Source organism: Pseudophryne corroboree, chromosome 4 (genome assembly GCF_028390025.1).
Source record: "Pseudophryne corroboree isolate aPseCor3 chromosome 4, aPseCor3.hap2, whole genome shotgun sequence".
NCBI classification, from domain to species: domain Eukaryota; kingdom Metazoa; phylum Chordata; class Amphibia; order Anura; family Myobatrachidae; genus Pseudophryne; species Pseudophryne corroboree.
The window spans coordinates 770,905,659-770,921,819 of NC_086447.1; positions in this window are offsets into that span (position 1 = coordinate 770,905,659).

Sequence of the window (16,161 nt, forward strand, 5' to 3'; positions counted from 1 at the left end):
AATCCTCCTTGTCAATTTCCTCCCCAGCGCCAGCAACACCCATATCCTCATCCTGGTGTACTTCAACAGTGACATCTTCAATTTGACTATCAGGAACTGGACTGCGGGTGCTCCTTCCAGCACTTGCAGGGGGCGTGCAAATGGTGGAAGGCGCAACCTCTTCCCGTCCAGTGTTGGGAAGGTCAGGCATCGCAACCGACACAATTGGACTCTCCTTGGGGATTTGTGATTTAGAAGAACGCACAGTTCTTTGCTGTGTTTTTGCCATCTTAACTCTTTTAAGTTTTCTCGCAGGAGGATGAGTGCTTCCAGCTTCTCAGGTGAAGCTGAACCACTAGCCTTGAACATAGGCCAGGTCCTCAGCAGTTCCTTGCCACTCCGTGTCGTAAATGGCACAGACATTGGCAAGTTTACGCTTCTCCTCAGACGATTTTGATTTAGATTTTTGGGTCATTATACTGAGCTTTATTTTTTGGGATTTTACATGCTCTCTACCATGACATTGGGCATCAGCCTTGGCAGACGACGTTGATGGCATTTCATCGTCTCGGCCATGACTAGTGGCAGCAGCTTCAGCACGAGGTGGAAGTGGATCTTGATCTTTCCCTATTTTACCCTCCACATTTTTGTTCTCCATTTTTTAATGTGTGGAATTATATGCCAGTAATATATCAATAGCAATGGCCTACTACTATATATACTGCGCACAACTGAAATGCACCACAGGTATGGATGGATAGTATACTTGACGACACAGAGGTTGGTAGAGCAGTGGCCTACTGTACCGTACTGCTATATAGTATATACTGGTGGTCAGCAAACTGTGCAAAACCGAAATGCACCACAGGTATGGATGGATAGTATACTTGACGCTACAGAGGTAGGTAGAGCAGTGGCCTACTGTACCGTACTGCTATATAGTATATACTGGTGGTCAGCAAACTGTGCAAAACTGAAATGCACCACAGGTATGGATGGATAGTATACTTGACGACACAGAGGTAGGTAGAGCAGTGGCCTACTGTACCGTACTGCTATATATTATATACTGGTGGACAGCAAACTGTGCAAAACTGAAATCACCACAGGTATGGATGGATAGTATACTTGACGACACAGAGGTAGGAAGAGCAGTGGCCTACTGTACCGTACTGCTATATAGTATATACTGGTGGTCAGCAAACTGTGCAAAACTGAAACGCACCACAGGTATGGATGGATAGTATACTTGACGACACAGAGGTAGGTAGAGCAGTGGCCTACTGTACCGTACTGCTATATATTATATACTGGTGGACAGCAAACTGTGCAAAACTGAAATGCACCACAGGTATGGATGGATAGTATACTTGACGACACAGAGGTAGGTTGAGCAGTGGCCTACTGTACCGTACTGCTATATAGTATATACTGGTGGTCAGCAAACTGTGCAAAACTGAAATGCACCACAGGTATGGATGGATAGTATACTTGACGATACAGAGGTAGGTAGAGCAGTGGCCTACTGTACCGTACTGCTATATATTATTTACTGGTGGACAGCAAACTGTGCAAAACTGAAATGCACCACAGGTATGGATGGATAGTATACTTGACGAGACAGAGGTAGGTAGAGCAGTGGCCTACTGTACTGTACTGCTATATAGTATATACTGGTGGTCAGCAAACTGTGCAAAACTGAAATGCACCACAGGTATGGATGGATAGTATACTTGATGATACAGAGGTAGGTAGAGCAGTGGCCTTCTGTACCGTACTGCTATATAGTATATACTGGTGGTCAGCAAACTGTGCAAAACTGAAATGCACCACAGGTATGGATAGATAGTATATTTGGCGACACAGAGGTAGGTAGAGCAGTGGCCTTCTGTACCGTACTGCTATATAGTATATACTGGTGGTCAGCAAACTGTGCAAAACTGAAATGCACCACAGGTATGGATGGATAGTATACTTGACGACACAGAGGTAGGTAGAGCAGTGGACTACTGTACCGTACTGCTATATATATATAGCAAAATTCTGCACTGTCCTCCTACTATATACTACAATGAAGCACAGACATGGAGCGTTTTTCAGGCAGAGAACGTATAATACTGGTGGTCACTGGTCACTGGTCAGCAAAACTCTGCACTGTCCTCCTACTATATAATACTGCTGGTCCCCAGTCCCCACAATAAAGCAATTAGCACACTGAGCACAGATATTTGCAGCACACTGAGCACAGTCAGATATGGAGCGTTTTTCAGGCAGAGAACGTAGATATTTGCACTTGCAGCGCACTGAGCACAGATATTTGCAGCACACTGAGCACAGTCAGATATGGAGCGTTTTTCAGGCAGAGAACGTAGATATTTGCACTTGCAGCGCACTGAGCACAGATATTTGCAGCACACTGAGCACAGATATTTGCAGCACAATTTGCAGCCCACTGAACATAGAAACTGAGAGGACGCCAGCCACGTCCTCTCACGATCATCTCCAATGCACGAGTGAAAAATGGCGGCGACGCGCGGCTCCTTATATAAAATACGAATCTCGCGAGAATCCGACCGCGGGATGATGACGTCCGGGCGCGCTCGGGTTAACCGAGCAAGGCGGGAGGATCCGAGTTGCTCGGACCCGTGAAAAAAAAGGTGAAGTTCGGGCGGGTTCGGATCCCGAGGATCCGAACCCGCTCATCACTAGTTGTAAGTGGGTGGGAGATGAGTGATAAGGATGGAGTTATACATCATAGCCTAGCCCTTTTAATACACGTCACTAGAATCTCTGACATCTTACAAACAATAGAACAACAAACATATTTTAAGCAAAAAAAAACAAAACATACAGTGTCTAATATTATAATACACAACCTTTTTAGGCATGTTATTTTTATATTTCACCTTTCCCATTGTACAAAACAAGAAAATGACTTTTATAGCACAGAAAAATGGCTTTTCAAATGTCCCACAAGAAAAACATAGCTTGTAGTGAGTATGCTGGCTGGTATACAATAAAGACGCATAATTCACAGCTCATTTTCTGTAGACAGGAAACAACGTTACACACGCAGAAGTGTAATTAATTGTAAAACAAAATGGTAACAAGTTAAAATATATTTAGATACAATGTGTATTTCTGATATTCTTCCTTTAGAAGAATTTAGATAAAAGTATATTTATGGCTGTCCAGTTTTTAGCAGTGCCAGAGATGTATCTCTTATCCAGTGGAAGACCTACAGCAGGCACACAGGCCTGCGAATCAATGGATCGACAATGTCATTAGGTAGACATCAAATGGTCGGCATGCATTAGGTTGACAGGTACAAAAGGTTGGCAGATGAAAGGTCAACAGTGCTTAATGCTGACAGGTACACAATGTCGGCATGGCAATGGTTGACACATGAGTAGTGGACATATGCTTTTTGGCCAAATCTTGTATATTTCATGTTATATGACCACCAATAGTAAACTGTGGCTTCGCTCGCCACAGCTTACTATTCCCAATAGATGTCCACGTGGATAGTAAATCAAGCAGTTGTTGAGAAAACATGAAAACCCCTTAAAAATGTGAACATTTATGTGTTGACCTTTGTCATGTCAACCTTTTGAATCTGTCAACCTTAAGCACTGTCAACTTTTCATCTGTAGATCTTTTGTACATGTCGACCTAATGTGTGTTGACTATATGGTGTCGACCTATTGACTGTTGACACAGAAAAAAATGCAGATGCACACTCCATAGTACTAAGAACTGCTAATCAGAATAATTCTAATTAACTGCAATCTAACATAGAGCAAAATTGAGGTACTTAGCATAATTTTTGCCCAAAAATATATGGGCCCACCAACCACGACCAGGTGACCTCATCTGGTGGGTCCCTAACACTAAGGTTCATGTCCAGGGCACAGGACCCCCCAAGTCAGCACAGGCCAATCGCCACAAGGCATCACACTGAGAGGTGAAAGTGTTAGTAAGTGTTACATAAATAAGAAGTAGAAGTTATGTGTTACATTGGTGAGAAGTAATAATTAGAATGTTAAAAGGTGTTACATAGGTAGAAAAGAAAATGAAGTGCTTAAGAAATTGCTAGATTAAGTATTATAATATGATGCCCCAAACCAGTGGCAGACCAGACCACACCAACCCAAGGGGCCAATACATTGTCGATATATCATCTGAATACTGGTACACAGATGGGGCTGCTATTATGGTACATGCAGATGGCACACAGATGGGGCTGCTATAATGGTACATGCAGCTGGCACACAGATGGGGCTGCTATAATGGTACATGCAGCTGGCACAGAGTTGGTTCTGCTATAATGGTACATGCAGCTGGCACACATATGGTTCTGCTATAATGGTACATGCAGCTGGCACACAGATGGTTCTGCTATAATGGTACATGCAGCTGGCACACAGATGGGGCTGCCATAATAGTACATGCAGCTGGTACACATATGGTTCTGCTTTAATGGTACATGCAGCTGGTACACAGATGGTTCTGCTTTAGTGATAAATGCAGCTGGTACACAGATGGTTCTGCTATAATGGTAGATGCAGCTGGCACACAGATGGGGCTGCTATAATGGTACATGCAGATGGCACACAGATGGGGCTGCTATATTGGTACATCCAGCTGGTACATAGATGGGACTATTATAATGGTACATGCAGCTGGTACACAGATGATTCTGCTATAATGGTACATGCGGCTGGTACACAGATGGGACTGCTATTAAGGTACATGCAGCAGGCTCACACGCACCAAGTAATGAATGGATATGAATTACCGAATATTTCTATTTTCTTTACAGACAAGTGAAGTAAATAGCATAATACTAACAGTAGAGGCACAAGAAAAAAATGAATCTCGCATTAAGTACAGTCTCTTGGTAAGTTAATAGGTTAAATACATATTGAATTTAACATTGATTATTGGACATCTGTTTAAACAGTTTATTTAAATTGTTCTGTACTGTAACAGTCCAAATTAGTAAATAGCTTTTACATTATCAATATCTACATACAATTAGACAATGCAGCACTGCAGTTTCATTTGTGCAGGTCTTTTTGGTTGTCCTTCAAGTGCATTTCAAGAAATATTTTAAATAACGAAAACCCCAGAAAATGCTCCATCTCCGCCCTATGGGCCTGATTCAGGGCCGACTGCATCTATTGGTGGTCACCTGTATGTGACTTTGTGACTTTATGCAAATGTATTACAAAGTCCTTCCCTGGTGTACATCTATGTGTATGACTGTGCAAGTACTGAGACGTCCACTTTCAGCGTCGCACCATGGAAAGGTGCATCGGCCCTATGGCAGCTGCAGATTTACCATCTCAGTCTGGCTTCCAAAGGGAATGATTGAGCATCTGTGTACACAAACACTTCAGTGACACTCCTATAACCCACCGATAACATGCACCACCTCTGTGCATCTGTTTAACCTCCTCCCAGTCACCACCCAGGAATGCCCAGCACTTTTCCAAGACTTTTCTGACCGTCTATCACTTGCAACAGCACCTTTGTGCATGCACGCCGTGTAACACAGTCTTTATTTGTGCACGCAGTAGTCTAAAGTCGCTCAACTCTGTGAACATCAGCATTGTGTGCGATTCTGAATCAGTTACTTTATCTCATAATAGTTTCCTCCAGCAAATCAGAAGCTTGTTATGCACTTGGTCCATACTCACCAAGCAATACCTCAATGTGCAATGTAGCACACACCAGAAGGCGCAAAATGTTGCCCTCTGGAAGATGCCGTCATTAATCTGCCTGCTCACCATAACAATGAGTGCATTGAGGTATAAGATGTCACAAAACAACTTTTATACAGTAAACAGTGTTGAAAACACATTTCTAAATTACTAGAATGGTTTACAGCAAATTTGCTGTCAAATGTGTATATGTAATAGCTATCCCTCTAGACACATACAACTGAGGTGCCAGGGGGACAGCTACCAATTGGATGACCATGGCTCCATTCCTCACCCCTTTGAAAGTTCTGTAGACAGTGATGTCAGTAGAATAACCAGTGCCGGACCCTGTTTATCAGTAGTCCGGTGTATATAATGTCAGACCTAAAACAAATTCCAACAAAAGGTCTGTAGGGGTCATTCCGAGTTGATCGCACGTAGCAACTTTTTGCTGCTCGTGCGATCAACTAATCTCCGCCTATGGGGGAGTGTATTTTAGCATAGCAGGGCTGCGAACGCTCGTGCAGCCCTGCTATGCGAAAAAAGTTTCCTGCAAAACAAGACCAGGGTAGGAGTTACTTACCCTGTGCGACGGCTCCAGCGATGAAGGTCCCGGTCCTGACGTCAGACATCCGCCCACCAAACGCCTGGACACGTCTGCGTTGGACTCACCACGCCTGGAAAATGGTGAGTATCCGCCGCGGAACGCCTCCCGCCTGTCCATCTTCTTGCGATCGCCGCTGTGATCACATTTGTTGCTGGCTGTGTCGTTGCCCGGCGACGACACGCATGCACAATGCGTCCGCCGCGCATGAGCATTTCCGACTGCATCAAAGAACCGCTGGGTGCGAACGGGTCGGAATGACCCCCTGTGAACAGTTTTTGTCTTTAGCAAGTATACTGATAGACAGAAAAAAAGTCTACCAAGACATGGCAACCGGAAGTTGGTTATTTTCAAGCTGGCCGTCGGTAATCTTGGAAAACGGACAAAGTCCTATAACTTTCTTATTTTTAAACGTAGAACAATTATTTTTTTCTTCAAACCTATGGTTTTTATGAACAGGGAATTCATTTCAACCAACAAATTTTGTCTAAGGGATCAAAATTGTGGACCTACAGTGAACAATGTAGGTACAATACCTGTTATTTGGTCTAAGCAGATATACAATATTAAGTTGTATTTTTTATCATAACACATTTTAACTATACCATATACATTACTATGTTTTCTATAAAGTATCTATAATACAAAGTACACTTTAAATTAGGTTATGACAATGTGCAGCAATAGGGGGTAAAATGGTACACTGCATCGTCTATTAGTCCTCATCACTGTCCTTTAGTTCATCTGACACCTGGTTGTCACAATGTGTAACTTGGCATGATCCACTGCAACTGCATTGTAGTCCGTATGTTCTACAACTGCAACCACTTTTACAAGTGCAGTGTATAATTTTCAGTAGAGCGTCTGGTGCAACATTCATATCACACATTACTGGTACAAGTTCATTGCCATCGAGTTTCCAATCCCAGTTCACAGGATTCATTTCGCTAGCTGTACTCATCCATGTCATGGTTTGATAGTACACTTTTAGACAATGGAATTTGCTGGAAGACGTTCTGGATAAACGAACGATTTGGCTGTGACGACTTTCTTTGTAAGTGTCTGGTAACGCAAGGCTGCCAAAGAAAAATAACAAGCATCGCTTGACTGCCAAGACTTACTATATAAGCATGGTTCCTACCTGGTGAAGTGAATAAAGTCGCTCAGGAATGAAGGACACGATCACCTTTTAAAAGTTTTTCGAATACCGACTTTTTACCAACACCATAAATACGGGAGGTGGAATCACATCCTGTGAATGCATGAATAAATAACAACTTTGCACATACGTCACTACCAAGAATGTGAATGTGCTCAAACAGTGATGTTGGGTATGCACTAAGCTCATACCTCATCACCTCCTCTAGATCTAGTTGCCCTGTCTTAAGAGACAACAAGAAATCGCTGGAAGAGCAAGCCAGAATCAATGCTTTTGCCCTGCGCAACAGTGACTGCAGATGAACTACTCAGAGAATTAACTTTGTCAATCCTCTTAAACGCGAAGGAAAATTGTCCAATCATACTGTGCACAACGCTGCTTCCCACTGACTCGTACTCATACACATTGATGTGTTACTTTACCACCTATTGTCATAACATTGTGATCAACATTGTCACCAACAAACAACCGAGTCAAGTAGCTCATTACCTTCAAAAAAATTAATCTGGTGTGCCACAGCTTGCGGCATTCCTCTCAAATCGGAGCAGTTCACTATATGATGAGCTATACTCCATCTTACTAAGGGTTTCCAAGAGGGATTTAGTGATGATGCATCTGTACTGCTAAACCAATCTGCCTTGGTGCAATGACAGCTCTGAGTCTAGCTGCTTGTACAATGGCTTGCCCAATACTGGCAACTTTCTGTTGATTTTGTTTCCCCACAAATATTTTGTTCAACATGTTTCGTAATGTTTCAGGAATGAATTTGAGTGCAGAGTGGAGTGTCAGATCCTCAACTTTTGGGTAGTAATCAGTAGCAGATACTACATTTTCTTTGATTTCGCTCACAATCAGCCTTGCTGCTGTATCAATTATGGATCTCTTTTGTGCTTCTTCATCACGTTGGTCTTGTGAATCTTGGTAGAAAGAACGAAGTATATGTGATGTCTTCTCTCTAAATGTGACAATGTTGTGTAAGCAGTCACCCCCAGTGATGAAGATTCTGTCTCTGTAATGTTCTATCAGCTACTTCTTAAGATATATTCTGCTATAAGAAGTTACATCGTCGCTATTCAAGAACTCCTTCATTTTTTCTTGAAGGTCTGAAATGGTCAATTGTTCTTCATCATTTTCTTCAAGATAAGTACAAGTTTTTAAGAAAGCCTCATCTTGGTCAGCTTCTTTAGGACGTCCACATTTCCTACGCTTTTCAGCAGAACCAAAGGAATCATCCTGAAAATGATGTGGCAGTTCATATCCATCCGGTACAAAAATTCACACTACATACATGATGATATATGCAGTCAGCTGCATGAAGATCTCTGGCATACTGTCGTACTCAATTCTCCCTTTTACAACGGTCAGTTGACACCCATAAATACCCTCTTTCTGTCAATCACCTTGCGTTCGGCTGTGCGAATGGAATCTTTGCTAAACCCATCGCCCAGCACCGATCCTCTTTGTACCCGTACGACGCACCTGTGCATTGCGGTGCATACGCATGCGCAGTTTTGAAGTTTTTTTTACCTGAACGCTGCGCTGCGAAACTCGGAATGACGCCCTAAGGACCTAATTCAGTTCTAATCGCATCAGCAAATTTTTTAGCTAATGGGCAAAACCATGTGCACTGCAGGGGGGAGGGGGGGGGGCAGATATAACGTGCAGAGAGAGTTAGATTTGGGTGGGGTGTGTTCAAACTGAAATGTAAATTGCAGTGTAAAAATAAAGCAGCCAGTATTTACCCTGCACAGAAACAATATAACCCACCCAAATCTAACTCTCTCTGCACACATTACATCTGCCCCCCTGCACTGCACATGGGGGGTCATTCCGAGTTGATCGCTAGCTGCCGTTGTTCGCTGCGCAGTGATCAGTGGAAAAATTGCTAATCTGCGCATGCGTAGGCACCGCAATGCGCGCGCGCGCGCATCGTATGGGTACAAAGTCCATTGTGGTTTTGCACTGGTTCTAGCGACGATTCCAATCGCACAGCCAGCCGCAAGGTGATTGACAGAAAGAGGGCGTTTCTGGGTGTCAACTGACCATTTTCTGGGAGTGTTTGAACTTCTGCAAAGCGAAAATACGCTCCCCGGTGGGCGGCGACAATGCGTTTGCACTGCTGCTAAAAAATGCTAGTGAGCGATCAACTTGGAATGACCCCCATGGTTTTGCCCATTAGCTAACAAATTTGCTGCTGCGATCAGATCTGAATTACCCCCTATACTGCTACTCGGGGGAAATGAGATCCATTGGAAAACAAATCTAGTATGGACATCCCATTTAATACATCAATAAGGCGATGCCTAGATCAGTGGCTACAGTACCTATATTAGCCTCAGCCACAGTGTATGAATACACCAGCATACTGTCGTACTCAATTCTCCCTTTTACTTTCGATGACCAGTCATCTGAACGACTATCACAGCACTCCATGATGGTCCTGGCAAATGCGTCTGACCTTACGTTGCTGTAGTCAGAGCCTCCAAGGGAAACAAGTGTCCCACGCTTACTTGTGAAAGACCCAGCAGACACACGTTGACTGTTCCTCAAATAGGGCTTACTGGAATCACGTTTCTTCAGTTGAATGTCTTTTTTATTCACATTTTGACATTGCACGTGTACTTTACAGCCAGCAGTGACAACAACACTGTCACCTCTCAGAATACTTGCTGCATTTATGCCATCAGCACCCTTCTTACGAAGTTGGATTACGGCGCCGTCTGTCAAACTGTCTTTGCAGATGGGACAGTTGTCACTTGGATTAGCACTCATTTTTCCAACCTGGAACAAAAGAAAACATTGCTAATACCACCAAATTATTTGTCTAATAAAATAATAATCTTAAAAATATATAATAAAGTAGAAAACACTTAAAAATAAGAATGTTATAGGAATCTCTCCGATTTTCGAGGTTACCAACGGCCATCTTGAAAAAAAACTCACTTCGGGTTGTCATATTGTGGTAGACTTTTTTTAATGTTGATCAGTACACTTGGTAAATACAAAAACAGTTCACAGATCTTTTGTTGGAATTTGTTTTAGGTTAGGGTTTCTTTTTGGCTAAATTGACCCATCTACATCATAGATAGAGCATCAGTGGAGGAAGCCGCACTAAGGGGGTCATTCCGAGTTGATCGCTCGCTAGCTACTTTTAGCAGCCGTGCAAATGCATAGTCGCCGCCCACGGGGGAGTGTATTTTCACTTTGCAAGTGTGCGAACGACTTTGCAGCCGAGCACAGGAAAAAGATTTTGTGCAGTTTCAGAGTAGCTCTGGACTTACTCAGCCCTTGCGATCACTTCAGTCTTTTTGGTGCCGGAATTGACGTCAGACACCCGCCCTGCAAACGCCTGGACACGCCTGCATTTTCCAAAACACTCCCAGAAAACGGTCAGTTGACACCCATAAATGCCCTCTTTCTGTCAATCACCTTGTGTTCGGCTGTGCGAATGGAATCTTTGCTAAACCCATCGCCCAGCACCGATCCTCTTTGTACCCGTACGACGCACCTGTGCATTGTGGTGCATACGCATGCGCAGTTTTGAAGTTTTTTTACCTGAACGCTGCGCTGCGAAACTCGGAATGACGCCCTAAGGACCTAATTCAGTTCTGATCGCATCAGCAAATTTTTTAGTTCATGGGCAAAACCATGTGCACTGCAGGGGGGAGGGGGGGCAGATATAACGTGCAGAGAGTTAGATTTGGGTGCGGTGTGTTCAAACTGAAATGTAAATTGCAGTGTAAAAATAAAGCAGCCAGTATTTACCCTGCACAGAAACAATATAAACCACCCAAATCTAACTCTCTCTGCACATATTACATCTGCCCCCCTGCACTGCACATGGGGGGTCATTCTGAGTTGATCGCTAGCTGCCGTTGTTCGCTGCGCAGCGATCAGTGGAAAAATTGCTAATCTGCGCATGCGTAGGCACCGCAATGCGCACGCGCATCGTATGGGTACAAAGTCCATTGTGGTTTTGCACTGGTTCTAGCGACGATTCCAATCGCACAGCCAGCCGAAAGGTGATTGACAGAAAGAGGGCGTTTCTGGGTGTCAACTGACCATTTTCTGGGAGTGTTTGCACTTCTGCAAAGCGAAAACACGCTCCCCGGTGGGCGGCGACAATGCGTTGCACTGCTGCTAAAAAATGCTAGTGAGCGATCAACTTGGAATGACCCCCATGGTTTTGCCCATTAGCTAACAAATTTGCTGCTGCGATCAGATCTGAATTACCCCCTATACTGCTACTCGGGGGAAATGAGATCCATTGGAAAACAAATCTAGTATGGACATCCCATTTAATACATCAATAATGCGATGCCTAGATCAGTGGCTACAGTACCTGTATTAGCCTCAGCCACAGTGTATGAATACACCAGCCACTGTATGCTGCAATGACCCCCAGAAGCACCATGGCCTTCAGCTGCTCAGTGAAAAGTCCCAGTGTTGCTGGATTTTCCCGTAATATTGTTAGCAATATCTCTTTTCTACCATTATCTTTCTCATCGTGAGCACACAGTCAGCGGAGGTTCCTCATCATACTATGTTATCAATTAATGGCGCTGACCCTCCACATAATCCATGTGTACATTAAGTTGAATATCCGGCAGAAGACAGACACTGCTGTTTGGTCTACTTTGTGGTTGCTCCAGCAGTTGTGCTAATTGCTGGGTTCTTTGGGCTTCTGCACACTCGCACTGTGTCGCTATACTGTATAATTTCCATAGTTACGTTACTATGCTAAGTATAACCAGGAAAACAAATGGTTTAGGACAGGGGTGGGGAATCTGTGGCCCTCCAGCTGTTGTTGAACTACACATTCCAGCATGCCCTGCAACAGTTTTAGCATGGCCAAATAGAAAAACAGTAGCAGGGCATGCTGATATGTCTAGTTCAACAACAGCTTGAGGGCCAAAGGTTTCCCACCCCTGTTTCGGACAATATTTATACAGTAGCTATTGAGTTTATTGAATGATGTGTTGATATCTGCTCTGATGTCCATCTGTTGATGAAGGATATAAGAAACATCTGTAACCCATCATTATGATCAACTTTGCTTATATTTGATTAGCAGATAATATGACCATGCTGAAAATATTTTACTCATGTTATATAGGGACCAAACAGTGACTATTTCCATATTAACCATCTGAATGGAGCGATAACTTTGGCCAAGGCTTTGGAATACAAAAGAATTAACAAATACTCCCTAACTGCTAACGCTGAGGTAAGGCGGCCAACAAAAATACTGTTAAAATTATATTTTGTTATTCATTTATTTTAATTAGTAATGATTTCTAGAACTCGTTGGTTTATTTTGGGACTGTTATGAAACAGGACTGCCATACAATTCATATACAGAATGACTACACAGTCCAGTGATTGACAGCTGGCCCTTTTGGGGCAATAGGCCTAATTCAGACCTGATAGCTGCACTGCAAATTACACTATCCTGCGATCAGATAGTCGCCACCCAGGGGGAGTGAAAATTCAACCCATGCAAGTGTGTGAATGTATGTGTACGCCGTACGAAAATGTCCCTTAGTCAGCGGACAGATGCAAAACTGTTCACATCACACTCGTCATCAAATGTTTTTCCCATTCTGTGCAGTGTGTGCAGTCTGTGCGTAGCTCAATACTTACTCCTCCAGTGTGAAGAAATCAGGCTGATTGGGTCCAGACAAACAAAAATTATATAATACCAGGTGCGCTATCAACAGCAGCTGGTATAGGGAAGGTCAGTTCCCTTGGATAGAACAAAAAAGGTTAAATATGTATACACACCAGCGCTGGCTGTGTATGAAAGAAACAGAACAGCTTGTAAAATAAATATAACAAATTTATTAAAATTGCACACAATATATATCAATGATAGATAACAATTATTAATGTAAATAGACCACAGTATCTGTGCTGGAATAACTTACTTGCCACAGGTCTCCATAGATTATAGCTGGCTAGGACTTTATTTGGTATTGAGTAATCCTGTAATTGGGAAAATTAGCATACCGGATGGTAAACTTTGCAGTGTCCCATTAAGCAGTGGGTATGATGTTACCGGTAGGCGAGATGCAGATGATGCAGTCCCCTTATTCTTTGGCTTGGAAAGATGTCTCTGAATAGCAGGGATCCATTAGGTCAAAATTCTGTGAAGTCCCAAACAGGTGAAAAGAAAGTCCAATTGACGTCAGCATGCAATGTAGATCCAAGTGGCAAATCACAGTAGTCACAGTGGTTAGGCTCAACGCGTTTCGCTGGTATAATGTGACCAGCTTCCTCAGGAGCATATGATCGGGTCCGGAACTGACGTCACACACCCGCCCTGAAAACGCTTGGGTACACCTACTTTTTTCCTGACACTCCCAGAAAACAGCCAGTTACAACCCACAAACGTCCGCTTCCTGTCAATCACCTTGCGAATGCCCATGCCATCCAAATTTTCACACCATCCTGTCGCTGTTTGGCAACATGCATGCGCATTGTGGTGCGTACGCATGCAGTCATTCGATAATTGGTCGCTATGCGATTTCGCACAACAGCGATCAGGTCTGAATCCGGCCCAATATTTGTGGAAGGGCCAGGGACTTAGAACAGAAGGCCTCGTATACGCTTTAAATTAATTTTATTTGATATCTCTATGTGTGCTAATGGTGTGATGGAGAATGTGGCCATAAATCTGTTATTATGGGGAGGGAGCAAAGGGGACAAAACAATAAGTAAATCTGGCATTTGGTTATAGTTTAGCCCTGTAAATACAAGAAACATTTTATTAATACAAATTTTAAAAAATGTTAAGAGATTAGAAAGTAAAAGGAAATCAGGATGGGCATACAATGAGGCTAACCGGGCAGCAGGATTGCAGGAAGCAGCGGGTTCTGATAACATATTATATTGATGTATTTCGCTATGTTTGTTTCTTTGTCTGTTTTGACACCTTTTCTAATTGAAAACACTTAACAATCATAGGATCCAAATGGCAATTACAACACTGTTCTAGTGCATATTGATGTAAAAGACGTGGATACAATGGATCCTCATTTTATTTTTCCTCTATACAAAGCTTCAATACCAGAAAATCAAGTAAGTGAAAATGAATCAGTCTGGAATTTTGGCACATAGAATGGCCTGCTGTGGAATAATTCCTCCCTATACTGTACATCAACCTAACATAATTTCCCAGAATTCCCCAGCTCTTTCGGACTGGTTTGCTCACTGCACTCCAGATTCCTATTTGGTATATCTCTAAGATTAAGTTGTAAGCTCTTGATTGGAGGGTTTTACTTATGCAGATATTCCATCTAAGGGCTTTACTTCTATTTACTTTTGGTCATATATTGTAAGCAGAAGGAAGTTCCTATGAACGAAAGGCATGAGATTAGATGGGAGAAGGACAATTTTAATGTGTTTGGTTATTCTAGAACTTGGAGTACCATAAGTGCAGCATGCCCTGGCATCCTGGACCCATATGCACCTGCAGCATACAAGGTCTGCGCAGTAAATTTCTGGATGCACAAAAAGTATTATATTTACAAACAAAGTGAACATTACAATTTTTTCAAAGTATTCACCAGAGGAGTCTATGCAAAGTTGCATTATCTCAAACCACTTGGTGAAGCAACTAGACCAGTCAGAAGCGGGTATGTCTTCTACATGTTGGATGAAGGTCTCCACTGCAGCTTTGGGTGACTCACAGTTAATCCCACGCATCTTGCGCTTGATTTGTGGGAACACAAAGAAGTTGCTGGGGGCCAGTTCTGAACTGTACGGCAGATGACCAAGCCCCTGGATGCGTTCATGGACCAGAAAGTACACCTCTTCCCTGGACTTGAGGGCAAGTTCATTGTCGGAATGGAGAAGGGCAAGTTCTTGGCCGGCACCTTCCAGCACTTGCGGCAAGCACTGGGTGGTGTACCAGTCCCCAGTGACGATGTGCTGCTGCACAAGTGGTACGGTAGCTACATGACCAGTCTTGGCCGCAAAAACAGCCACCATCTGCCTGACTACTCTTCGCTCACGTTGGAACATCTGAGGTCCACTGTGCCGACTGTTGTTTGTTCTTGTGGTCGAAACTGTAGATCCAGAATTCATCACCACTGATGATCTCCCAGAAAGAGTTGGCCTGGCCAGCATGTTGCAGCACCAAGTCACCCAAACCTCCTTCTGCTCTTGGGTCAGCTACTAAGTCATCCATTGTGCAAAATCTTGCTCAGGTCAAGATTTGTGTGGATTATCAAATGGTTGGATCCCGATGAGATGTATATCTCCTTCTCTAACTGGGCCATGGTCATCCGGGTGTCCACCTAAACTATAGCCCACACGGCAGCAACATTGTACTCGTGATGGCGGTCACAGGTTGGCTGCAGCTCTCCTCATCTTCCAGAGACTGTCTCCTGCCACCAAAATTCTGCAAACCACTCAAACACAATGGTTTGGCACGGTTCTTCTTCCCCAAAAGCAGCTTGCAGTCGGTCAAAACTCTTGTACTGTAATCATAGAAGATCACAGCTCTTTTTGGTGGCCTCTGTTGAGCTCCATAACGAGTACGTGAAGGAAGTGAACATGTTGATTTATATACGGTTCTTTGCCTTGACATTTGACAAGAACTTTAGTCAGAGATTATAGTTTACAACCAGTCAGATTGTATCTACTCTACCTATGTACTGTACATCCTGAAACTAATTGCACGTGCCTTGTATTTGTAAAAAAAAATCTAT